Source organism: Bacillus rossius, assembly GCF_032445375.1.
Source record: "Bacillus rossius redtenbacheri isolate Brsri chromosome 9 unlocalized genomic scaffold, Brsri_v3 Brsri_v3_scf9_2, whole genome shotgun sequence".
Lineage (NCBI taxonomy): Eukaryota > Metazoa > Arthropoda > Insecta > Phasmatodea > Bacillidae > Bacillus > Bacillus rossius.
The window spans coordinates 36,805,636-36,832,759 of record NW_026962013.1 but is presented as its reverse complement, the minus strand read 5'-3'; the positions used below and the strand labels follow the sequence as shown (position 1 = coordinate 36,832,759).

The 27,124-nt window shown below is 38.6% G+C and overlaps 1 protein-coding gene across 5 annotated transcripts in view; it reads left to right on the top strand.

Moving 5' to 3' along the window:
• Positions 1–27,124, top strand: part of LOC134543009 (Ig-like and fibronectin type-III domain-containing protein 1) — a 547,890-nt gene that overhangs the window by 268,727 nt on the left and 252,039 nt on the right. For 4 of the 5 annotated variants that reach the window (XM_063387679.1, XM_063387678.1, XM_063387681.1 and 1 more), the window contains one exon: positions 3,758–3,836. The exons of the other annotated variant lie outside the window; for it this stretch is intronic. The gene's annotated coding sequence lies outside the window, so the exon portion shown is untranslated. The remainder of the gene's footprint in view (positions 1–3,757; positions 3,837–27,124) is intronic. 5 annotated transcript variants of the gene reach the window in all.

Here is a 27,124-nt window from a genome sequence, read left to right as displayed (position 1 = left end):
GAATTCATAACTTTTGTAACATATGATTAATTAATTTAAAATTATCTTATAGATTTTCTATAAGCTTAGCAAATCTGCAACGAATAATTTGGGTGAGATGTTATCAGAAAAATAAATTATTCTACGTGTTAGTGAAATCTCTAAATGTTACAAAAACTTGTAAAACTTGCAATGTATTAGGCCTATATATATATATATATATATATATATATATATATATATATATATATATATATAAAACCAAGCAACATTCACATACATTTAACGTAATATTACTTTTTCCTGCGGAAAAGTAATATCCGTAAAGTTTTTTACGCTACACTTGTGTAATTGGCAGCTGCCAGAAACACCGCACAAAAATACGCTCTTTATTGGTTCCTCGTGTTAAGAGCTTCTACCAATAAAATCACAGCTTCAGCTGAAATTGCCCTGATACGATAAAATCTGGAACCCTTTAACTCTGCCATCAATAACGAAAGTAAAAACGTAACGAAAACGATAAAATCCCAAACCCTATATCGAGCCCATCCAGGTTGCATAAGCTGAATGTGGCTCCAGGTTGGTAACTATTAGTTTATTTTATAAATATCTGCGCCCGCCTCTTGCAACTTAGGAATTCCGCCGAACAATTTTAAAGCGATGCATGTGAAAACAAACGTGAGGTTATTGCGAAAACAATGTAACTTAACGTTTTTTCGTGACGTATCATTATCGATCTAAATTTGTTAAAAATACATTGAATAGTTTTTGAGTCAATCTAAATAAACTAATACAAAGACAAAATAATTTTTAAAAATCGCTGTTTTAAACTTTGCAACATTTTTTATTGCCTAATTTCCCAATTTTATGAAATTATCTTTTTTTACGTACAGACGTCCCTATGTTACAATATGTTACGTATATTTTCTGCTATTATTATTTTTAAAAAACAAAACAACTTATCAATTTATAATAGTGGGAAACCGTTTGGTACACATAAAAAAACCTAACATCCTTTAACACGTTACATGAAATTTTCTAAATACAGTTAAAGGTCTGCGACGGGCTAACTGTGTTAGGCCGTCACCCTAAAATACTGCAAAGGTTCGAAAACTAATAAAACAGTAGCCGTTAGTTTCATATTATGCCGTTTATAGACAACCTGAAAACATCGGTTTCGCCGCTACGCGAGCTCTCAAAACGGATGCCAAAGCTTGCACAAAACCAAAACTACATTCAATAGTTTTTACGTGAAACAAAAAAAAACTAATACACAGACAGATTTTGTTTTTAATTTGCTGTGTTAAACTTTGCAACACTTTTTATTGCTTAATTTCCTAATTTTATGACATGTTTTTGTTCGAACATAAATCACTTATTTGCAATATGTTAAGTATATTTTCAGGAATTTTTATTTGTAAAAAAATCTAACGCACGCACGAATTAAACGCATTTTTTATAGTAGAAAAGTACTTAGAAGAATATTTTTTTTTTACATATTACAGATTAACATCTCAGTGGCAGCTTGTACTGAAGTTCAAGTTATTAAGACAATGAATCTTAATTTAGAACGTAATACGTTTTGCTGTAATGTTATTTCCCCCCACCACTTTGACTCTAACATATTCCTGCATTACAGGCAGTTGTCCCCCGGCCGGCCAGTGACAGCTCGCGATGTCATGCTCGTAATATGGCCAGCCTACGAACGCCGGCGCTACTATATACGACCGTCCTTTCTCCCGGTCTCCCGGAAGGGGTGTGTGGTTTCATTGCCCACCCTACATCCCCCCTCCGCCTGGCGCTTGTTATTATTATATTACCGCCATAGCCCTTTCCATCATCCCTCTGAGGCAGCGCTCGTTGTTTTTGCAGACCTCAGCAACGACGTCTCCTTCGCTGGCGCCGCGCCTCGACTGAAAAAAAAAAAGCAAATGAAATCCCGGCTCGAATTACCCACGTTCATAAAGTTTAGGGCCTCCATACACCGCTGTAATGGAATGCCACGACCGGTGAATCCTGTGGGCTGTTCTCTGTGCTCTTCCAGCGCGGCAGTTTTGTTTTATGGTGAGAGCGCGCGATGTGGCGACAGCCAGATTCGTTCCATCGTGGAAATTTGTTTTCCGGTCCCCCCCCCCCTTCCCCTTCCCCTATTAACCACGCCCATTGAAAAACCAAATGTGCGGTGTATAAAAATGTACGCATATGATCCACAATGCCACATTGTTATCTCTCTCTCTCTCTCTCTTTCTCTCTCGCTCGTCAAGAGAGAATGTTCGCTGAGGCAGTTGTCCGGTCCCACACGTTCAGATTTCACCGAACTGTACTTGCGGATGTTTTCGTATTCGTATTTCATATTTGAAAAATCACGTTGAAACAATATATTTTGTACATCTCTTTGAACCTTGTTTTGTTTATTAACAAACAAGATGGATAAAAAACTGTATTTCTAAAAGAACAACGAAGCTTTGGCCTAAATATGAATCATGCATTAATATAAAAAAAATTACTTTACCTCGGATAACACTGAAACTAAATTATTAAGCATTCCGAGTATGTAAATGTATGTCATCCTATTAGTATCTTATATTATTTGAAATAGATGATTTCTCTTACTAGCACTATGTAGATTATGTAGTCGGAAGAAAGCAGGTCAGTGAACTTCACTTAACTTTAGGTAACTAAATAAATAAGGTATTAGGCTTTTGCGGCCATTGTATAAAGCTGCTAGGCTTGTGGGTTCTAAAGGTGGTGGAGGTAAAGATTTCCCCGAAGTTTCGGTCGACCTCGCAGTCGCCATACAAATGCTACCCTGAAGATGGCGACTGCGTGGTCGACCGAAACGTCAGAGAAATCTTCGCTTCCTACGGCTCTATAACCCACAAGCCAAACGACTTCTCACAAAGCAAAGCCACGCACAACTGTACCTTATATATGCTTCTAACACGGCACCTTTCGCACCGTAGTTGGCAGGCTCCTTGTGTTGACTACATCGCGTCGTGGGGGAGAGATATATTTCACGTCATTTTTCTAATCCTAAGAGCGCCTAGTGATCAAGAATTGAACTGGATTCGTGTAATGCCTTTCTAAAATATTTACAACCACAAATAATTGTGTTGCCCTCTGCCCAAATACTCCCATACTAGATGTCAGCAAAGTCTGATGGCGTCAGGCGCAGGCGGGTCCCTATCCCTGCAGCATGGCGGGGTTCAACCTGAGCCGCACGCCATGTGGAGCCCACTCAAGGGAACGAGGCTCAACGAGTTCTCTGCACGGTCCGCAACCTATTCGTCGACCTTTTAGCGTCAGATATCGTTTCACAACAATGTTTCGACAAACACTGCATTAAAATTCGGCCTTAAAATTTTGCTCCCATCACGCCCAAAGAAGTTTCACTTCCAAAATGCAGAGCTGTAGCGTCGCTTTACTGACTCTTGTCCAACAGTGAGGAGTGGAGCGCTCGATAATAGCCCCCCTCCGCGTCAACGAACGCATCTCGCCTAAGCGTTGCAATTTTGGTTACTTTCTGATGAGTCATCGCCGTGACTAACACTACTAGCAATAAAGAAGTTTTAGCTTTTATATTATCAAATATTGCATATCAACTTTAAATGTGGATTAATATATTATATTTAATCACTTATTCACTCCTCATTCACGGGTAAGCGCCAGTGAAGCGACGCTACGGCACTGCACACTGCCGACACACTCGTCGTGTTAAGTGATGTAGCGAGGCGGTTGTTCCTCATGACGCTAACTCGCGACTCTCTTCTTGTTGCAGACTGTCCCTGAGCCGGGAGCTCCCTCCCCCCGCGTGTCTCCGACGACCTCTGCCGAGCGCATGCGCACGGGAAGGACAGGTGAGTCACGTCCGCGCTCGGCGCAAACGAACTAATTCTTCTTTTTTCCTTCTTCCTTCTTCTTCTATCCTTCGTGACCGGAGCCGCCAGAGGTAGGAGTGCCATTTCGAATCCCCGCAACTGAAACTCGCACACTAGACACTAATACCGGACAGCTCCAAGGTTTTTGTGTGAGAACTTGTCGTTGTTGTCACGTTAGTTCAATAGATGGTAGAACGATATGCCCAGTATAAACAAAGCATCTGTTTCATACACGTGTTACCAACGTCATGACAACGAAAATAATTGTCTTTTCTCTGAAAGAAACGTTTTTAAATCATAGTACAGTATTATTGGGGTGGGGGCGGGGAGAGAAAACCAAGCCACATCTCCCATTTACAGTAATGGTAAATTTAAAAAAAAAACAGTGAAAATTTATTACAATGCTGTATAATGTACCGGAGAGAAAATGAATAGCACCGATGGTTTCCCTCCCGACTCGTGCACGCAACGTACAACTGATTTACCCGTACTTCGCTACGGCAGTCTACAGGCAGATCACTCTTGCGCCGCTCATTATACATGCCCCTCCTTGTGGGTACGCCACTGCCGCGCGATGCCCGTTGCCATGGAGACGCAAAAGGCATGAACAATGCAAAATCCTGTTCTCATGCAGACAAAGTACCAACTGTTGCCTGGTTTTAACCACCCATGGGATCTAATTTTCGGAAAATGTCATCCTGCGTAACATAAGGAACATTACTGTGAAGTGTCAAGTCTGTAAAATATATATACTTGGAAAAAAAAGGCAATAAAAAAACAAATTAAACACAGAGAGAGGAAAAAAAACAATAGTTTAGGTTTGCGATTTAAAGTGATAAAAAATATTTAAATACTAATTGAACTCTTATGAGGGTACTGATTGCTTCGTTGTTAATATCACACGGGTGTTTTTTACTTTTATGGGAAAATTAAGAATGATAAGGCATCTAGTGCGTGGCAACAATGTTAATAGGCAATAGGAAATAAACTTCTATGCGCCTGCGGCATTGTCAACACACACTTCATACGTGTACTGCATGTTGTATCTAACCCCCTCCAACGCATTTGATTCTAAATTGGACTTTTAGTATGAATCCCTAATGTTATTGATAATATAATATAGCCTATAGCCTTCCTCGATAAATGTACTATACAACACTGAAAGAATTTTTTTTAATCGGACAAGTGGTTCCTGAGATTAGCGCGTTCAAACAAACAAACAAACAAACAAACTCTTCAGCTTTATAATATTAGTATAGATATATAACTTTTAAAAAAATTCATGAGCGAGTCTTCCAGTACTTGCCAGAAATTGTAACATCTAACCTTGGTATGAGCAAATTATTGTGTTCTGATGTTGCAAATACATTTATTATACAAAACTCAAAATTATATTTTAAAAAATTATACAGTGCCTGTTAACCAAACTTCCCGCGTATTTTATAATCCAACCAATGTAAAACGACGGTATAATTTATGGATACCGTTACATCGCTTCCGAGAGCGTCTGGTAATTTGAAAATATAACGCGATACGTTTATTCGCTGTCATTCCTGTGGGCAACGAAACGCGCGTTTAGAAACAAGGGTTGCGGGGCAGGCGTTGCTCGTGCCCTGTTGGCAACCCTGGTAATTACCTAACCTCTCCCCTTCCTACTCCATTCCTCCACTGTTCTGCTGGCCACGTGACAGCCGGAAATAACGGCCGTCACCCGCTCCGCGCGCCTGTCTGCAGGATCCGTCTGTCACCAGCGAGCCAATCAGAGGCCAGTCTCCGGCTCAAGCTATAAATACTCTATTTTAATCCTCGGCGGCCATGGACGCTGGTTTCAGCTCGCGTTTTGGAACACTTTCTATTGTTTGGGTTGGAAAAACGTTTATTTTCCCCTGTTCTTTCAAAGATGTACGAGAAATAAAGAGAGTTGCCAATTTGTGATGTGCTTAATTATCAGATGTTCGTGTATCATCGATATCTTTTTTTTTCAGGCACGAAACACGAATAGTTAGAGACTGGAAAAATTCGCGCTTTCGATTACCTCTAAGATATACTCCACAAACCCCTACACACTCAGGCAAATGCCACCTGCTCATTGGCTATTGACTCGTGACACCTGTCAACTGGGACGCTTGCGATTCGATACTGTTTTGGTTGAAGGTTTTCCATTGGCTCATAGTCCTTCAGATAAACTGTGAGTCAATCACAGAAACAATATAAAGATACATTTGTTTGGATTCTAGAATACCGTGAAATGAATCCGCGAATTTTTCCGGTCTCTAAGAATAGTACATTCTAAGGGCTGGCACTTTTCACGAATAAATCCGACCGCTCATTGGACTGCAAAAAAAGTTTACTCGCGCTAGTGATTGTTCCCTTGTAACTGGCGGCTGTCTGCAAGAGAAGCCATCGCCCTGTTTGGCCGGGCCATTCAGGGCGCGTTAGCTTCAGCACTGGATGGCTATGGTTCGTTTACCGCCACTTGAAAGGAACTCAACCAATCACCAAACACAGACGATGCTACAATGAATTAACACAAAGCTTGCTGTGCTGTTAATTGTATGAAACGCAGTAGTTAAAATATCAAGGGAGCAGCTAGCCACACAAGAAATTTATTTTTTTTTTTTCATTACCTAGACTTGCTTACACATAAGAAGTTGTATTGAAAAGAGTCGCCATGATAGACCTAACTGGAGAAAACATTGTTCCCGTTTCAACTTTCGGTATGTCTTGATCCTTGGTAGGAACCTAAGAAATTCCTTTATTTTCCAGTGTCAGTATGAGTCCGGTGTCTTATTGTCCAATAGCTGCTGCCACATTTAACCTTCCGGCCGGATTGCATGTCGTCAGGTCATTTGAGTCTTTATTGGTTTCTTGTTCTTCGGGGTGTGTCAACCCTACCTATAGTCCAATGAGAACGCAATCCATGCGTATACTGGTGTGAATTCAAGCATCTCTCCTAATAATGACGCAAATTTCGCTGGTCTCTACGTATCTGCTTAGAGAACGCGTTACGTGTTGTACACAGAAAAAAAATTTTATATACCCATCATTACTAAAAATTCGTTTGAAAACCAGTTGCTAAGAAACATTTTGAAATATTACAAGAAAGATACTGTAACTTTTTACAACACATGGCTATAGTCATTTTTGCATATATGAAAAACGTTTGTCGAGATAATACCGAGTATTATTTTATGTTTTAATTTATGTTTCATATAAGTTAAATTTTTTAATCATGGAAATATAATAGAATATTTAATTTTTTAGGACATTATTTTTGCTGTATTGTGCTTTTTATGTGCGCGGCATTTGTTAGTTATATAAATTACTATCAATGCATTAATGCATTTAATTGTTTCTTTACGTGTACATGTTTTGAAACGACTTGCATTTGTTAAGTTAGCTACGTCACTGCCACATGCCGTTTACTCAACTATTACTCACAACATTAGAACAAACAAGTCACAGCTACAAATCACAGATATGCAAAATGAGCTATTATAGTTTAGAATGTAATGGTTATGTATACGTTTTTATCATCTATTTTCTGTTATGATTGATCTACTTTAAGTTAGCTACAAAAACTACACCACTAGGAACATAATCACGCATTGAAAAATTCCAGCTTCAGTTAAGTATATATGTATTACAACAGCATAGTGTTTGTATTATTACCCGGGCATGTATTCTTTGTATTGTCTCAGATCCTCCAACAGTGAAAGTTATTTGTAAACTAAAAAAACCTGTTATAATTACAAACCTTCTATGTGTAAAAAATATCGCAGGCTTTCACGGCCAGATTTCCCGTACGTTTCCGTCGACATTGCAGTCGCGATCATCAGGGTAGCATCAGATATCCTCTTGTCTTTTTATTCTTTCATCTGGGATTAATGCGCTTCCTGATTGGCTGCAGCTGTGGGCCGAACAAAAGGCTTCTTTGTTTCTGGTCAGTTGGTTGACTTGGCCAATTGGTAGGGGCAGGCATTTTTCGCGAATAAATCTGAACGCCTATCAGACTGCAACACGGTATACCAGCACCAGCGGTTTCTTCCTTGCGATTGGCGGCCGTCTGCGAGAGAAGTCGAAGCCTCGTTTGACCGAGCCACTCGGGACGCGCGTTTACCTCCGCAATGAATCACTGTGATTGGTGACGTAACAACCGACACGCACCTGAAAAAAAATTCGCCCAATCACGAAACACAGACGATGCTACCGTGTTTTAACTTATAACTAGTATCGGAATCTTTTCGTGAAATATGCTTGGCCCTACCAATTGGATATCAGCCTATGTGATTTGTCGGGGCTGCGTGGCCAGTCAGTAAGTCACTGATGCAAGAAGAAATATAAAACCGTCAGTAAGATGCTACCCTGATGATGGCGACTGCATTGTCTCACCGAAACTTCGGTGAAACCTTCGCCCTCGATACGGCCAAATCCCGCTGGGTATAATAAACCTTTGATGTGTGATACAAAAATTGTACCTACTTGTAAAAATTGTTTGTCATTCAAGGATTTAGTATTTTTAATACAATATTCAACATGAAGATGTTACAAGAACAAGTGACAGTTAATCGAGAACTAATTTTTAGGCTACAATGATCTCTATGGAAGATAGAGCGATAATAATATGTATGCCGTCGGCTTACGCCATACAGTCCTTTTTAATTGCAGAGCATTGATTGGTCGCTGTACTGCACATATTAAAACACTTTGTCGTATGTTACCTGAATGGTTTAATGTTTTCAGAACTGGGTAGTGCATGCTTGTAGCTTGTCTTCAGAGACGCCGGAGCTGCCTTTGAGGAGGGACGAAGAGAGTAAAGTGTAACACGAGAGGGGTAATTTGTTTCACCCTCCGTCAAAGTAAGGCATGAAGTGGTGTCGAGTGTACTTGTTAACAACATCAATGAACAACGGACTTTAGTCACGGGCAGCCACGAGTCGTAGTTATATTAACTTCTATGGTAGTTTACAGTTCACGCGTACAGTAGGCCACAGAATTTTCTTACCAGGCACGTTTCCTTGCGAACCCCAAAGAAAACGTGCAACTTCCCGCCGTCTAGAAACCAACCCACCGGTCGAAGCAATTTTTGAGCATTGACGGTAACTTTAAGGTCATGTGTTTAGTTCCTCGCTGGGTTGAGGATTTTCTGCTCACACTGCAGAACCTGTCTTAGGGAGCGTTCAAGTATTACGTAACGCAATTTTTTGATATTTTTGACCCCCCCTCCCCCCATGTAACGCGCCGTAACGTTTTTCTGTAAACCCCCCCCCTCCCCCCTAGTAAAACGTTACGTAACCCCAAGTGACCATTTTTACCTAAAAGTCACAATTATGTGGCGTAACGTACCGGAATAAGTCACTAAAATACCTTTGTTATTGTTTTATCGCGTTAATGTTATTTATTAACATTTGAAATGTCTTGTTTTTAAAAGCAAGAGCTTTCTAATGTTTTTTTTGTCCTAAAAAATTTTTACTACTCAATCATACATTTAGCAATCATACATTTAATTACGTCGTTTTCCTGACTTGGCTCTGTCCTTACACACTTTTTGCTTTATCCGCCATTGTTCTTCTCATGCATTCTCGTTTTACTAATAAAGCTATTAAAATTAAATAACAAATTTTATTTCTAATAATTATTTTTACCTTTGGCAATGCAATTACAAACATAAAACTAACTGCAATAAAATATATTTGTCAAAATATAATCGTATTTAAGAATACGATCAAACGAAAACGAAAAACATTTAAAATAAAATTAGCCATAATTAAAATAAGTAGATTGTAAAAAAAAAAACAATTCAATTGGAGTTTTACTGCTCCTCTGTCCATGGGTTTTCCAGCCACTCAGATTCTTTCATTAATGGCATCCGGAGAGCAGACGAAGAGGGTTCCGGAATTGTTAACCCGCTTGCATCAACTTCGTCTTCGTCGAGCCAATCGGCATCCTCAGACGATGTTTCACAGCGACGCACAATGCAGAGAAGCTCATTTGCCCTTCTTGCAGCAAGTCGCTGTGGCCGTACTCGACTTTCACGAAGGTCTTGGGCAGTCTTGCCATGCATGTAACGATTGTGCATTTGCACACTCTTGTGGGATGTAAAAAAAAAACACAGATTGAACATACTCGATTCTTTAGGTCGGATTGTACTGATGGGCAAAAGAAATCGTAAGGCATCTGCTTAAACCCTTCTAGAGGAGGCGACAGATCAACAGACAACCTCACAAGAAGTGGCGAAAACTTGCATGATCCTCTGTCTATCTGACTGGGTACCACGAACTTGTTTGCGGTTTGAAGGATTGGGCAGGGTGGCGGCAGGAAAGTTTCTGGAAAGACAGATTTTAATGCACTCCTCAAGCGGGAACAGCAGGATTCATCCGCGCATTTAATAACTTGCAAGAAATATTGCGATTCACGGACGTGAGCGCTATACCACGCCATATTAGGGTCTGCTGGATCCTGCAAGCTATCTTCAGGGTTTCTATATTCCGCCAAAACATCGTAGTTGTCAATTTTCATACAGTCGGTTGAGTGCTTGGAGCACATAAACGAAAAGGGTTGCCATCTTGGGAGAACAAAATACGAACAATTCAATCGGGAATCCTCCATAAAAAATAAACGAAAAGTGTTGCCAACTTGGGAGATTTTAATTCACTAGTTTTTTTCATTAACCTTTCAGACCAATCGTCTTTCGTACCACAACATTACTGTTGTGATGAGAGAAAATCTCACACATAGAAAACCGTGTATTTTGAATATCAATACCTATATAATTTCTAATATGGCGATTGGAGTCTACGTTGACAACCGAAGTATAACGAAGCCATCCAAATAGCGGTATTTTTGTTTTAACTACTTTACTGGAGTGACGAGAAAAACTATCACAGCTGTTGATAAATAAATAAATAAATATATATATATATATATATATATATATATATATATATAGCTTTACGTTTGGAGTTTAAAAAAAACAATATTCACTAATCCTGTAAAGCAAGCAGAAGCAATTTTGAGGAAAAAAAAGTTTTAAAAAATGCGTGAAAGAATCTGTCTCTACGCGACCGTTCTGAAGGGTTAAAAAAAAAAAAAAAACAATGTGACGTAACGCGTAGGTCAACCCCCCCCCCCTCCCTCCCCTTTAACGCATCGTAACGTTTTACAAGACCCCCCCTCCCCCCTAAATTCGTTACGCAATACTTGAACGCTCCCTTAAATATTTTGTAATTTTTTTTCTTTTAAAATTGGTTAAAACGATCGATAAGTAAAAAACCTTAAAAATTTGTCATTTTTTGAGTTGATTATCTCAAAACATATTAGCGTCAGAAAATTTTATAAGAAAAGTTTTTTTATAGAATATTTAATATTATTTAATTTGGAACTGAATTGTTGATTCTAAAAGTTAACTGTATCAAAAAAAGTAAAAAGTGTGTAATTTTTATAGTTTCTGACGCTAGCTCATTTCCCATGTATCAGGACTTTTGACATTACCTTCCCTGAACACCACTTGACAAGTGTTAAACGAAATCAAAAATATCGGATTTAATTCGAGTGCACGGTAAGCTTTGACTGGGCAATATGTAGGTAATAGCATGGGACCTGCCTCGGCGAGCTGTCGGAGAGTGGGGGTAATTATGCGAGGCCTGGATCGCGGTCCTCTTCCACACTCGCTGTTCCCCTCGCGCGCCGAGAGCGAAGTGCATTACGCCTTTTTAAATATTCGCGTTCACTCGCCCGCAAGCAACCCACTCTAGAGTTGACCGCCGCGCTTTGCGTGCGGGGCGAGCTTCTAGAACTCTCATTGGTGGCGCTGGAGAGTGTATCTGCGCTAGCTGTCGTTTACTTTCATAATCAACCCTGCTCGGCAGCATTCCAGGTTAAAACTGCGCATACATGAATGCATATTGTCGCTCCGTCTCACACGCCATGATGAGTTATTTGTTGTAATTCCTTTTTAAGGGTTATTTCTAAACCTTTTAATCGATACCTCCTTTTTTGCTTGTTTTGTTTTGCCATCAATATTTTCAACTTATATTCGCTTAGTGCAACATGTGTTGAATATATTTTTGGCAGAATAACAAATTCAAGGGACGTACATCGAGTTAAAATAGTAGGTATAAATAGACTTGAAATAAAATTAATGGCAAAACATGAAATAAAATTAATGGCAAAAAATGAAACATAAAAGGAACATGACGTGTGAGTCCGAGTCTTCAGTATTGATATTCATATTTTGTATGTCTACGTCGTGTAACTTGCCCAGATTTGACATTTCTCAAAAGTATTGTCAATTGTAAACATATCCTTCTGCCAAGGTTTGACTGACAACATTTTCGAAACAACATTTGTGTGATTGTCAGTGTACGTACACAAACATTATGGGCTCATACAGAGCGCATGTTTTCGCGGCCATTGTCTGGAGTTAGTTGCTTGGCTTCTGGTTTGTAGCCGCGCAGAAGTAGAAGATATCACCGACGTTTCCATCGACGTTGCAGTCGCCATCATCAGGGTAGCAGTTACCTACTGAGGTTATTGCAGGTTCTTCTGCCTTTAAATACTTTCGCCTGAGAGGGTAGTGTTTCCTGATTGGCTGCAGCTATGGGCCAATCAGAGCCTTCCTTCTGGTTGGCCGCTTACTTTGGCCAATCAGAGCTGGGCTTCTGTGATTGGCTGGGGTTGCTGGTCAATAAATGTCCTCTTCTCTTCTGATTGACTGGGCTTTTTATGCCAACCAGAAGTGATCAAGGTTTTAAGGATTTATGATACTTTGCAATTGACATTTGGAAAACAGGTACCACTGGTGCTACTTTTTAGATGTCATATTTGAGAAAAAATCACATGATACAGAATGTATGTGTATATTTATTCGTCAATCGTTTAGATACTTGTGAATATTTCTTAGTGTCGGTGAATAACTAGCTTTACGAATATATCGCGGATTCATTTCAATTCAGGCTAGACTCAAAAGTGCCTTATTTCATTAAGCCCTTTTATTATGCTGATTGGTTAGTGACAAGGCCACATCCTTTAGTGGGTGGGTGATTGGGTAACCACTTCCTCCTTATTTATAACAGGCTGCAGTCCACGCTGTAAATTATTTTTGTACATGGAGCATAAATATCCACGTAAAATTACAGATATTTGTAGATGATACATTTACATGAAAACATCTGTATCACTTCAAAATAAACGTTAGCAGTAATATTTGGTTTGGATTCTTACCTGGGTATTTATGCCTTGGGGTGTTCTAATACCTTTGATAGTTAAAGTTATTGTTAAACTGTTCCCTGAATAGCTTTCCAGTATTAACAGCGCACATTAGTAAACTCAATAAAACAAAATATAGTCCAATTATTGAATATTCGATACTATTTTTAAAAAAACATTACGCTTGAATGAAACATAATCTAAAATACAAAATTATGCACCAATTTTCGTAATAAATGTTCAGCACTATCTCAAAAAACGTGTATTTAATATGCAAAAAATAACCATAGGCAAAAGTACAAATTTACAATATCTATCTTTTATAATTACAAACTATTTCTTGGCAATTGCTTTCCAAAGATATCTTTGGTAAAAGTACATAACATTTTTCTTCTTCTGTGCAGTTATTATATCAACATGAAGCAGATTTATATATACTTCACGAAATATCCGCGAAATATCGTTATTGGTAGGTCTTTGTAGAAAAGGATTAATAAACAGTCTCATCTTCCAGGAAACGCCAAACACCAACTAACTTTCGTAATTCCGTATGCCCTTTAGCCCCTGTTATCCGTTTAACCCGGCCCACGTGAGGTTAGGCAAGTTAACTGCAGGTCGATCGAGGTAGGGTTAACGCGATTACGTTCGCAGACGTGAGTTAGCAGTTGCGTATCATGTCCCGTAAGGGACAGAGTCAAGTTCGAGCCTAACCAGGATAACACGCCACGATAAGGTCTGCTGACTGGAATGTGGGAGTTGCGAAGGATAACCACTTCAACGCTCAGTTCCGCGAAATATGCCTACAACCACTCACACTAGGGTAAACTCGCATTTAATTCCTACAAATATAACGGAATGATTATTTGTTTTAAATATAATGTGCTTGTTCTTTTTTTTTGTATTAACAACTTTAAGGATAAGGAAAACGTTTATCAACAACACTATTTATTTTCTTGCAATTATACTTTTACGATTTTTTTTTGCCACCTTTCCCACGACGTCTGGCTGTTTTCTGACGAAGTGTGGATACTCTCTACATAAGTAGTAAAAAAAAATTATTCGCTTGTTTATAAAAATAAACATATTTTTAAGTTTTTTTCTTGTACCATGGAAGTGTAAAATAATTTTACTCTGAAAATCACGTAAACAATTTTAATTGTTTTTTTTTTAATTTTATGTCTAACCGACAACGATGTGATTAGAGGAGGAATTACACAACTCATTTATGGGAAATAGTTCATTGCCTATTGTACGGAACTACACTAGTATTACAATGGAGTGATTTCCGGCAATAAAATAATGGAAAACAGGAAAAAGGCTTGGACGAACCGTTATTCCATACTGTGATTCGAATCCAGTATCCTACAACTGTGTCACCTCGTTTTCTTTAATGGTTTTCTTGTTGGTTATTTTTTAAACCTAATGTTTGACAAGTTTAATTTGAATATTGATAATTACTGGGTTCAGATTCTTACCCCGGCATTTATGCTTTGTGTTTTCCCAGTACCTCCGGTAGTTAAAGTTATTTGTAAACCGTTCCCTGCATAGCTTTCCAGTATTAACTGAGCACATTAATAAGCATGATGCAACAAAATAAAGTTCGGTTTTTAGTATTCGATTGTCTTTTACATGGTTTAAAAAATTATGGTTCAATTAAATATCAGTTTAAATATAAAATTATTAGCCAATTTTAGTAATAAATACTCAGTATTATCTCGAAAAACATATTTCATATACGCACAAATAACCATACCATGTGTTGTACAAAGTTAAAAATCTTTCGTGCAGCATTACAAAAAAATTTTCTTGCAAATGGTTTCCAAAGAAATATTTTGTAAACGTACAGAACATTCATTATCTTCTGTGTATTTGGACAAATTTCAATCCACACCCATGCCTTACCCAGGACGCGAACCCACCACCCTTTGCACTGAAAGCCGGCGTACATCTAACTGGGCTGCTAAGATTGGCATGGTTAGTACTCGCCTTTTGATATTCAAGCCTCCGTCTACCTGGTAAAACACAAGGTGTGCGGAGTTTCAGAAGAAATCACGCGGTCTGAAAACTACTCAGTTATATCCGAGTGAGTGTCTGTTTACGAAAAGCAATTTATAATACGTTGAGGGCGGATGAGAATTTCGGGTTCCGTATTTCGTTTGAAAACTGTATATTAATAAGAGTGAACACGTGTATTTACAATAATATTTAGGCATGAAACACCCGGTACATACTCTTGAAAGCACTCAAGGTTCTCCGCCATATAGTGTTATGGTTAGCACTCAAATCTCATGCACGACGAGAGAATACTGCACGAGTTTTTAGAGGCGATACCGCACCAGCGAGCATCGCACTTGTCCCGTCTCACTGACACAAATGCACGTCTGACTGGGCGGGTTCCTTAAAATACCGTCCTTGGTGGGCGCAAAATACAATGGTTTCTACCTACCGGCCACACTTGTAGTTTCGCTTCAGTTTTGCACGAAGTTTCCAAACGTAGACTACTGAAGTGCCTCGTGGTACTTGGTCGCTGTGACCTGCCGGTGGCTGCAAGCTCACACGACGTGACGCAAGGTGACACCGCTACACTGTTGCCACATCGCGCCCGTTCAGGCTTACTTATTTAATAACTCGTTTAAACAAACATAACTTCAAAAATGGGAATACCTTTCCTAACAATAATTTTGCACAATTTTCTGTTTTTTCTGTGCTTTCGTCGTTGTTTTTGTCCATAAAACTTGTTTATTTTCATCGTTTTTTCCGTTTGTCCGACATCAGCTAATTCAGTCTGGTTTTCTGTGATTTTTTTTTAATCTTCATATATTTTTTTATTTTTTATTTTCGGACTTTTTACATTACAAACACAGTGCAAAACTGCAATGGCATATGTAAAAAAACTGCATTAATTCATGGCATTGGATGATTCATTTCAAGAACATTATTTGCACACCTACTGACGCCGTAGCTGAGGCTTGGAGCGGACCAGCGCACAGAACCACCACACGGCGCGCAGTACCTGGAGGTGAGAGTGACCTTGGCGGCTCAGCCCAAGGTCAGCTCGGCGTGCGAGATGCTCCTCCCGCGGTTGACGTGACCGCTCGTTGTTGGAAGCGGGGAGAGAGGGGGTTCCCGTCTCGTTACGCAACCCCCACTCCCGGGAAGATTCCGCGACCGCAGTGCTTCTGGGCGACTGCGCAGATGTGCTGGACGCGACGGAGAAAAAAAAAACCTCGCGTCATTGAAGGTTTCACCTGGGAAAAAAAACTGTGCTGCTAATTGATATCGTGCCATCTCATCCCAACATCTGCCGTGCGAACATGCGGTTTTCACCCGCGCGACACTCGATTACGTTTCATTATTACTGTTATTATAAAAAATTGTTTTGTTTACACATTCACACTAAGTTTTTCAGGAAATTTAGCACGGACATAAGCAAGGTTGTGTCTCTTTACGCAACGTGTGGTATTTAAACAAAAATTACAAATAATCAAAAGAAAAGAAAAACACGATAAAATGTACTATTTTGTGATACTACATGAGATCACATAACACTGATACTTTAATTAAAAATAATTTATTGATGTTTTTCAGTATTTGTTTACATTTTTGTTTGTCACAAATTTATATATCTTTCATGTTAATTAACTTCTATATTTGTTTTGGATAATTGCTTTGAGCTTCGCAACCTTTCTCTATGTTAATAATGTTAAATGTAATATATTTTAAATGCTTAATTCAAGGCCGGTGATTGGCCGATAGATCGGCGGATCTTTTAACGACATTGTTGGTTATAGACGCTATTAATTTTGTAAGAGAAGAGAAAAAAACTTCGGTGTGCCATCTTGTGGCTTGTGTGTGTTGTCGCGTCGGGCCTTGCCGACGTGACATTTTAAATATTATATAGCATCGCTACGTCTCTCAAATTGGCGAGGAAAATACGCCCGAGCTTCGGCGAAGCTCTGAGAGTAATGGTTTTATTGGGGCTTTATCTAAAACCATATATCATCAAATCTTCAGGTATGACTATATGCTATGTTGAATCCTGAGCAGTCGCGTCACCGAATCATAGCACTATTTGAGGTAGTGATCATCTGCTGTCTGATTATCCTAATTGTTTTAAATCTATCGCCTTTGAATAATACTAAAGCCTCTAGTTTTCTTGGAATTATGGCACGATTAATATGTTGTACGACTTCACTCAGAAGTCTTGAAGGATATTGAATTTCATGCGAACCGATGACTACTGAACTAGCTAAATTTATTTTTATCTCATAACAAATGAACTTTTGTATCTGTAGTGCCCAACGCAATTTTATTAGCTACTTAATATGTTGTTTTCTTTTTATTCGCAAGTGTAAGCAACCGTCAATGTCATTTTATTTTTTTAATGTTAAACAATAAAAGTATTATAATTAGTATTAAATTTATTTTTCTATCTAATAAATAATTAAGTTGGGTACCTTCGGGTACTGGCGCCCATTAAAGATTCAGAAGCGCATGACAGGGAGAATTTATTAATCTGTAACTGTGAAAGGGCTCATTTACTGTGACAGTAAATTGTGTATTCAGCAGGGGTAGGATGCTATTTTTTAAAGGACAAATATTTAAACATGATAAAAGTATTACATTAATGAAAAAATAAATTAAATTAAAAATTATAATTAAAATAAGTACACATTTACATAAGCTACCAGAAAAAATTAAACCCTGCTTAAATATCGAAGAAATCTTTCCATCGGTTAAATTATCCAGCCAAAATTAATATTTTTATGTTTGAAAATTATTTTCAGTTTTAGCGCAATGAGAGTGAAATTTTAGAGAGCGACTTAAATACAATGGCGTGCGTGCGCGCCATGAACGGAAGTTTATGATGCACGTGCGCTTGAAGCACCAGCGAGCGTTGCACTTATAACCCCCCCCCCCCCTTCGCCAACACAAACACACCCCTGCATAGGCGGGTCCCTGTGTCCTGCGTTGTTTTATCTCGAAATGGCGCAAGATAAAAATTTTCTCAGTATTGTTGTCGGAAAGTGTTAGCAAGTAGGGACGAGTTACTGGAAAGATGCGAACAACAAGACAAACACCTAAAAGTTCATTGACGAGCACACTTGTTTTGCTGGATCCCAAAATTTAGTTTTCCAGTGTTAGAAACATGTCAAATTTATAAAATGAATTGTTTGTGTTTCGAAAGGCCGTACACTTGTGAATATAAAGTTTAAATTCTTTTAATAACGGGAAGATAAGCCAGTTGAAGGAAAATAGAAAAAGGCTGTTCGTGTTAGAGAGAGCTTGTTTCAGCTCAAGGAAAAACCTGTCCAAGTTAGTTTATTGACCAACCATATAATTAAAATATGAGCAGCACGTTCTATCTGAATATTTAAAATAAAATAAAAAATCCCAGCTGGCGGGGTTCTTCTCATCGTAAGCAGAAAACAACGTTTCGTTTGTGTTGTCAGGTCTTGTACTCTTTCTTGGGGATTTCCCGTAGTACTGACGATGTTTGTACGTAGGTGTGAGGGGTACATGTCTTTGAAAATGTATTTTCCATATGTGTAAGCCATGTCATTGCGATGTATATGTTTGAAATGCAGAATATCGATGGTGATAAAGGCGCGAGTGTATTCGAGTGGGTAGATCACTCGCCTGCCTACAAGGTAACCCAGATTACGTTCACGCCACACTGAATTTTTTTAATGGAACAGAAATACTGATTTTAATTACAGATATTGTAAATTTGTTCTTCTACATGAAAACAAATTTAGAACTACATAATAGTGTTAGCAGAAATACTGGGTTCGAATAATTAACCGGGAATTTTTGCTTTGTGTTGTCCCAGTACTTCCAATAGTTAAAGTTATTTGTAAACCGTTACCTGAATAGTTTTCCAGCTATAATTTCGCACATTAATAAGCAAAATAAAACACAATAAAGATCAATCATTAAATATTTTATTATCTTTTCCATGGCGCAAAAATTATTATGCTTCCATGAAACAGCCTTTAAAACATACAATTATGTGCCAATCTGTAATTTTACATGGATGTTTCTGTTCAATTTACAATACAAAAATGTACAGTGTGTACCTCAAAACGCGGAAACGAGTCTCAGTGAGGCAGGGAAGCGGGAGTTGTGACGACACTTCTGGCGCGTCGCGGGTCGCACTCTGCCGGCGAGGAAGCAGCGGCTATCTCCGCAGGTGGAAAGCCGGGGTCGAGGGCGGTACCTAGTGTGCTCCGCCGATAGCCGCGGAACAGCGGAGAAAGCTCGCACCAGAGTCCCGCGTGTAGCGGTCAGCACATCCTCTTTCGATAATCCAACCATTCAGAGAGAGGCTTTCTGTAGGCGTGCACTCTGTGGGCCATCGCAAGAACACGGATCCAACCTAGTGAGCTAACCAACTCTGCCAATGTGTGTGTGTATACATATACATACACATATATACATACACACATATACGCATATATGCATATATACATATATGTACATATATATTGAGCTGTGTCTTAAAAGTTTACAAAAAAATGGGATTACAAAATTTAAAAAAAAAATAGTTATGTTCCTTTACCAGAATATGTTCTGGAAAATACTGTTTTCAAATATATTTTTTTGGTAGCAACACAACAAATATTTTTAGTAACCCATAAAAATTTAAATTATAGTCAAATATTCTTGTTCCATATTCACTCATTGAAATATTATTTTATTTTACGTACGTCCATAGCTTGTTTCTGTGATGTGTAGAACCATGAGATAAAATAGAATGTATGTAGGTATTGTAAGTTAACATTAAAGAAATAAAGATAATAAAGTATGTGTACCATCTTACCGTTGGTAGTCCAGGCCCCTCGGCAATGAATTGTGGTCACAGTAATAAAATCTGAGAGCAGAATTGTTGCAACCTTAAGAGGCCACTCCAGTGTTTCAGGGGCACTACGCAACCCGCGTTAACCTCATAAGATTCAATGCTATTTTCATTATGCTTATAACTTATTAACTAATATAGTTTTCGAAATGATGCTTGCTTGATATGTAAGACAACGATGCTCTTATCAAAGCACCTTTCTTCAAAAACGTGCATAAATTATGGTTCAAACCTAGACAATAAACTTATGCATATTAGTAAAGATTAGTATAAAACCATAATTTATGCACGTTTTTGAAGAAAGGGGCTTTGATAAGAGCATCGTTGTCTTACATATCAAGCAAGCATCATTTCGAAATCTATATTAGTTAATTAGTTATAAGCAAAATGAAAATAGCATTGAATCTTATGAGGTTAACGCGGGTTTCGTAGTGCCCCTGAAACACTGGAGTGGCCTCTTAAGTCGGATTTTCCAGTGAAAGAAGGATTTTCCGTGCAAGGCCACGAGGTGCACGCCGAGACGTCCAGGAGACGGGGATAAGTTTAGAGGTGAAGTTTTACGTCAAACGGTTGTGTTCAGAGTACTGGCACGGCAAGCTGACACTTTGATTTTTATGGCAAAACAAGGTTCTAAGCTATACTTATGTACATTTTAGCACGATACTTTTTTGCATTTGTTGTTCTGTCATAAATAGTTTCAACGGATACTCACTAAGTGTAATATAATGGGTGTAAAGCGCAAGTGATGGTAGTTACTAGCACTTGCGAAACTTTTTGTACCCATTATATTATGTGAGCGAGTCTTTTAGTACTCGACAGAGATGTGTAGCATCAAACTTAGGTAATGAGCAAATCATTGTGTCCTCATTTTGCGAACGAAACTCAGACACGGAATTTATCGTAGAATTCTTTGAAATAATACCGAGCGTGATAAATATACCTATATTGTGTTTTTAACTAAAGTTCTGAACGCCTAGTTTCCGCACCCACCACTATAATTCGCTACCAGAGCAGGTACGTCGACAATCGAATCATTACATTTGCAGACCGAAATTTTAAACTATGTAATAAAACGGCTTCAAAAAAACCGATAAAGACTTGAAAAAAATACTAACTCTCGGCTTTGGACCTGATTTTCGACAAGGAATTTTATTACAGTACTATCCATCTTGATAAAATTCATAAAACAGTTAATACCTTAGGGAGCGTTCAAGTATTACGTAACGAATTTGGGGGGTAGGGGGGTCTTGTAAAACGTTACAATGCGTTACAGGGGAGGGTAGGGGGCTTTGACCTACGCGTTACGTCACTTTTTTTTTTTTTTTTTTTTAACCCTTCAGAACGGTCGCGTAGAGACAGATTCTTTCACGCATTTTTGAAAACTTTTTTTTTCTTCAAAATTTCAAATGGCATAATAACTTAATTTTTTTTTTACCTTTACAAAATTGCTTCTGCTTGCTTTACAGGATTAGTGAATGTTGTTTTTTTTTAACTCCAAATGTGTATATATATATATATATATATATATATATATATATATATTCATATATATATCAACAGCTGAGATAGTTTTTCTCGTCACTCCAGTAAAGTAGTTAAAACAAAAAAATACCGCTATTTGGATGGCTTCGTTATACTTCGGTTGTCAACGTAGACTCCAATCGCCATATTAGAAATTATATAGGTGTTGATATTCAAAATACACTGTTTTCTATGTGTGAGATTTTCTCTCATCACAACAGTAATGTTGTGGTACGAAAGACGATTGGCCTGAAAGGTTAATAAAAAAACTAGTGAATTAAAATCTCCCAAGTTGGCAACCCTTTTCGTTTATTTTTTACGGGGGATTCCCGATTGAATTGTTCGTATTTTGTTCTCCCAATATGGCAACCCTTTTCGTTTATGTGATCCAAGCACTCGACCGACTGTATGAAAATTGACAACTACGATGTTTCGGCGGAATATAGAAACCCTGAAGATAGCTTCCAGGTTTCAGCAGAACCTAATATGGCGTGGTATAGCGCTCACGTCCGTGAATCGCAATATTTCTTGCAAATTATTAAATGCGCGGATGAATCCTGCTGTTCCCACTTGAAGAGTGCATTAAAATCTGTCTTTCCAGAAACTTTCCTGCCGCCACCCTGCCCAATCCTTCAAGCCGCAAACAAGCTCGTGGTACCTAGTCAGATAGACAAAGGATCATGCAAGTTTTCACCACTTCTTGTGAGATTGTCTGTTGATCTGTCGCCTGCTCTAGAAGGGTTAAAGCAGATGCCTTACGATTTATTTTGCCCATCAGTACAATCCGACCTAAAGAACCAAGTATGTTCAACCTGTGGGGTTTATTTTACATCCCACAAGAGTGTGCAAATGCACAATCGTTACATGCATGGCAAGACTGCCCAAGACCTTCGTGAAAGTTGAGTACGGCCACAGCGACTTGCTGCAAGAAGGGCAAATGAGCTTCTCTGCATTGTGCGTCGCTGTGAAACATCGTCTGAGGATGCCGATTGGCTCGACGAAGACGAAGTTGATGCAAGCGGGTTAACAATTCCGGAACCCTCTTCGTCTGCTCTCCGGATGCCAGTAATGAAAGAATCTGAGTGGCTGGCAAACCCATGGACAGAGGAGCAGTAAAACTCCAATTTAATTGTTTTTTTACAATCTACTTATTTTAATTATGACTAATTTTATTTTAAATGTTTTTCGTTTTCGTTCAATCGTATTCTTAAATACGATTATATTTTGTCAAATATATTTTATTGCAGTTAGTTTTATGTTTGTAATTGCATTGCCAAAGGTAAAAATAATTATTAGAAATAAAATTTGTTATTTGATTTTAATAGCTTTATTAGTAAAACGCTAAAATAGGAGAATGCATGAGAAGAACAATGGCGGATAAAGCAAAAAATGTGTAATGACAGAGCCAAGTCAGGAAAACGACGTAATTAAATGTATGATTGCTAAATGTATGATTGAGTAGTAAAAATTTATTAGGACAAAAAAAACATTAGTAAGCTCTTGCTTTTAAAAACAAGACATTTCAAATGTTAATAAATAACATTAGCGCGATTAAAACAATAACAAAGGTATTTTAGTGACTTATTCCGGTACGTTACGCCACATAATTGTGACTTTTAGGTAAAAATGGTCACTTGGGGTTACGTAACGTTTTACTAGGGGGGAGGGGGGGTACAGACAAACGTTACGGCGCGTTACATGGGGAGGAGGGGGGGTCAAAAATATTAAAAAATTGCGTTACGTAATACTTGAACGCTCCCTTAGGCTTTGTGAACTTTGTTTCACGCCATCCGCAACAGAGGGCAGCACCGTTCCGTTCCATGCAACTTCCGTTCCATTCACGAAATTACTCCAGAGCTAAGATGTTACACATAAAAAAAATTGTCTGAAATGAAAAAACTCTTTCACACACGAATAAATAAATTGTAGATTCTTTGAATAAAAAAAGTACTAATTTTTTTTGTACATTTAAAACACGCTTTGATTTTAAATAATTCTTAAACTTGAAGCTTGCCGATAATTAGGTAGTCCAAATGGACGTGTGTAGTCTGAGGTAGGTATCTGGCATGGCAAAGTGACAACATGGCATACGAATAGGACTTAGCTCAGTGATACTTTGTTGAACCATAGTCACCCACAGATGCACTCCGATAGAGAAATATTCACGCCTCTTAGTTGAACTCAACATATTTACACACTAATGGGCTTGAAACTTATAATACGGTGTGTGATTTAGTTAATCGAAAAATAATTCGTGACAATTCCATGTCAAACTAAAGCGTGAAAAGCACTTTACCAGCAGAAATATTTTATTACACAACTAAAACAGTACTCACATAACACTGTTTAACAGTACTGGTTGGAAACAAGTAATTAAATTAATAATACATACATGAAAGAACAATACCTATTTTCTTTCGAATATGGCCCGTGGCTCTGTGCACAACAATAAGCTCAACCCCTGTTGTGTTGCCCTCTGCCCAGATACTCCCTAAAGTCGGGGTGGCGTCAGGCGCAGGCGGGTCCCTATCCCTGCAGCATGGCAGGGCTCGACCTGAGCCGCACGCCGCCACGTGGAGCCCGCTCAAGGCTGCTCCAGCGATCACCGGCCGCGCCTACGGCCCCGGAGTGGGGATAGCGCGACGTCCACCCCCAAGATACAACCGCGCACATGAAAGTGCGCAAGTGAGCAAGAGAGCGAGAGAGCAACAGAGCAAGAGCGCAAGAGAGAAAATATGCTGCGTCATTTATATCTTTCCCTGCAGTCTCCTCTATCGGTTCTCCCTACCACGTACCTATTCCCCTTCCCCCACCTCACACCTACTTATTTCCCCTTATGCGATCGTAATTTTCGCAACGCTCAAAAATTGTTACCCTCTCAGCAAAGAAGTTTCAATTGAAAAATCCAAATGGCGTGAGAGAGGAGGCTTGCCAAGATGTCGGCAGGCTCTGAGCTTCGCTCGCAGCTTCGCTCTTCAGCTCGTGTCACGTCTCTGTCGAGACGCACCGCGCGACCTTGGCGAAGAAGCGTGATGCGTTAGCGATCACTAACAGCGGGTTTTTTTCCCCGTGGACAAAGAAGAGTTTCTAACAGTAGACTTAACGAGTTTTAAAATGTTTTGTTAATACACGAATACTATTCCTTTGATTTCATGTTCAAAGTAAATGAACGGAGATAGTCGTAAATTTTCGAAGATCCCTGGATAATTTTGAACCAGCGTTCTTCGTACATTGTTAGTGGAAATATTTAACAGTGTGTTTGTTCTTTGCCTGAGGAACACATGTTTTCAAAAAACTGAGGTATTCCTCCGTCATTTTAGTTTTGTAAAATATTAATTTATAGCTCTCAGTAAATCGTCGATATATTATAGACAACGCACGGGGCAACTTTTATTGTCAACATTCGTGAACTGGTGTATAAATCATGATAATTGTAGTCGCTCCTCAGGTTTTTACTATGAGCGGTCAAGTCTGTAACCCATTTGATAAATATCAGGCTATGACTAGGTACATATAAAGACTTGTGAAGATATTATTTACGCTTTGTCATGCCATATATTCAAACCGCATGTGTCATAATTTGGCTGACGAAATTCAACTGCAGGTTCATCGCGATAAAATAATTTTAAAACCTCTATAAGACTTATGGTATTAAGTGCTTCCAAATGCTGGTATATTTCTTTGAATTTTGCGCTAAACAATAGTTTTATTTCAAATAATAAAATAAATATTAAAGTTGAAACACTGAACGTATGTATAACGCTTAGTTGCTCAGATTCCTACAAACACCAACAAAACGACAGCGACAAGTTCTACGGTAGTTATGTAATTTTCTTTTTAATTAAATATCATCTCTCTGCTCAGTATTCCTTATTAAATAATTTCTCTATAATTTGCACTAAAAATTTTTTTTAGACCCTAATTAATTCTAAGGCGTATACTATCCTTGGGAAACACTTTTGAACATGAGTCGTGTGTATGATTTCAACTGTTTTTTTTTTTACGTAATGAATTTGTGACTGAAGTTTGTCTGTCGAATTCTGAGAAGGAAAACTTGACAAATCCAAAATAGCGGGATATTAATTTCCTCATGAAAGCTCGGGAGCGTTCGCAGAATTTCATTACGGTAAAAGTGGGGGTGGGGGAGGAGATAGAACAACTTTTCCCGCTGTTTTCTTTCAAATTGTTTCCTTTTGTTCGTGGAAATAATCGATTTTTTTTTTTTTTTTTTTTATGATTTCGGGTGGGAGGGTTGATGTATCCCCTCCTCACGTAAACTGTTCGAAATTAAATTAACTTTACGAACTTATCAACGAAGAATGCGTCCCAAACAAACTAAGAGTTCTTCGTAAATATAAATTACCTTATCTTCGTAGAAACTACGATTAAATTCCGACTTCCGCGTTTCTGTTTCAGTTGTATTCCGGGTAAATTAGACACGTGGAATGTAGAAAGTGATAGGGATGTAGGCTTAACAAGATTTGAATATGTGGATCGTTTGCAAATGATATTATCGTGGATTCATAGCGAAAGTAAGTAACTTAAGTAACCTTAATTCACGAAGATACCTGGATAGTTTGTGAACAGTATCCTTAGTGAATCTAAGGTGAGAAATGTGAACAGTGTACTAAAAGTGAACCAAGCGAAGGTTCGGTCGGCCCTCGTCGCAGGAGAAGGGCCGACAGGGCGTGGTCGGGTCGTGAGGCCGCGGCAGATGACTTCTCGCGGGCGAGCGGCGGCCTCGACTGCAGGGCAGCCACACCTGCGGGGCGGAAATGCCAAGGCTGCCAACATCGCGCGGGGCTGTGTGCGCTCCAGGGGAGAGAGCATCGTCGAGACAACGTTTGGAGCTGAGCTGTCACGCCGGCTCCAGAAGCTAAAATAAACGACTCGCTGCCTGCAGATATTGGCTTAGCTTTCAGGAAAACACGTACCAGTTTGTTTGTGGCGAAACAAATATTAACTTGCTGTATTATAATATTTCGTTGGTCCAACCAAACCAGATTTCACATGTAACAATATTGATTTTGTTCACCTAACTAAATATACATTTGAGTTGGTAAACAGTTTGTTTGAATGAACTGTATAAATTTGTTTTGCCGAATACAAACAAATAAATTGTTCAGGCAAGCAAGCCTTTCTCTCGATGCAGGTTGCTTTGTACGTATAAAATCATTACTGCATACATAATTTAAACACACATAGTTTTAATTTTGGTTTCATATATTTATTTATATTGTTTTTAAACAGATCTTTCTTTGCATAACATATTTTAACTATTTGTTTTCTTGTGTTTGGGTGGCGAAATAAAATTATCGCCCGATGAAAATAAAGAATACGTATCTTTCTTTAACAAAGGCCACAAAGATGTACTTTTTATTCCTAGAACACATTGAATGTAAAGCAACATAAAACAAATATTCGCAAACTATTCAGTTCGGTGTAGACCAACGAACGTGAACCTATTACTTCTGGTATTGTTGATTACGTTTACTCAAATACTATATAAGTTACAGTTAATCCTTTTACGTATACCAATTCGGGGAAATACAATCTATGGTAAAGAAAAATGGACTGCCACATTGAAAAAAAATATTTCCATTTTATTTTTACCAAGGTATTGTAACAGCTGAAATGTTAATTGAATACTCACTGAAGGCTATTTACCTTAAGAAATAGA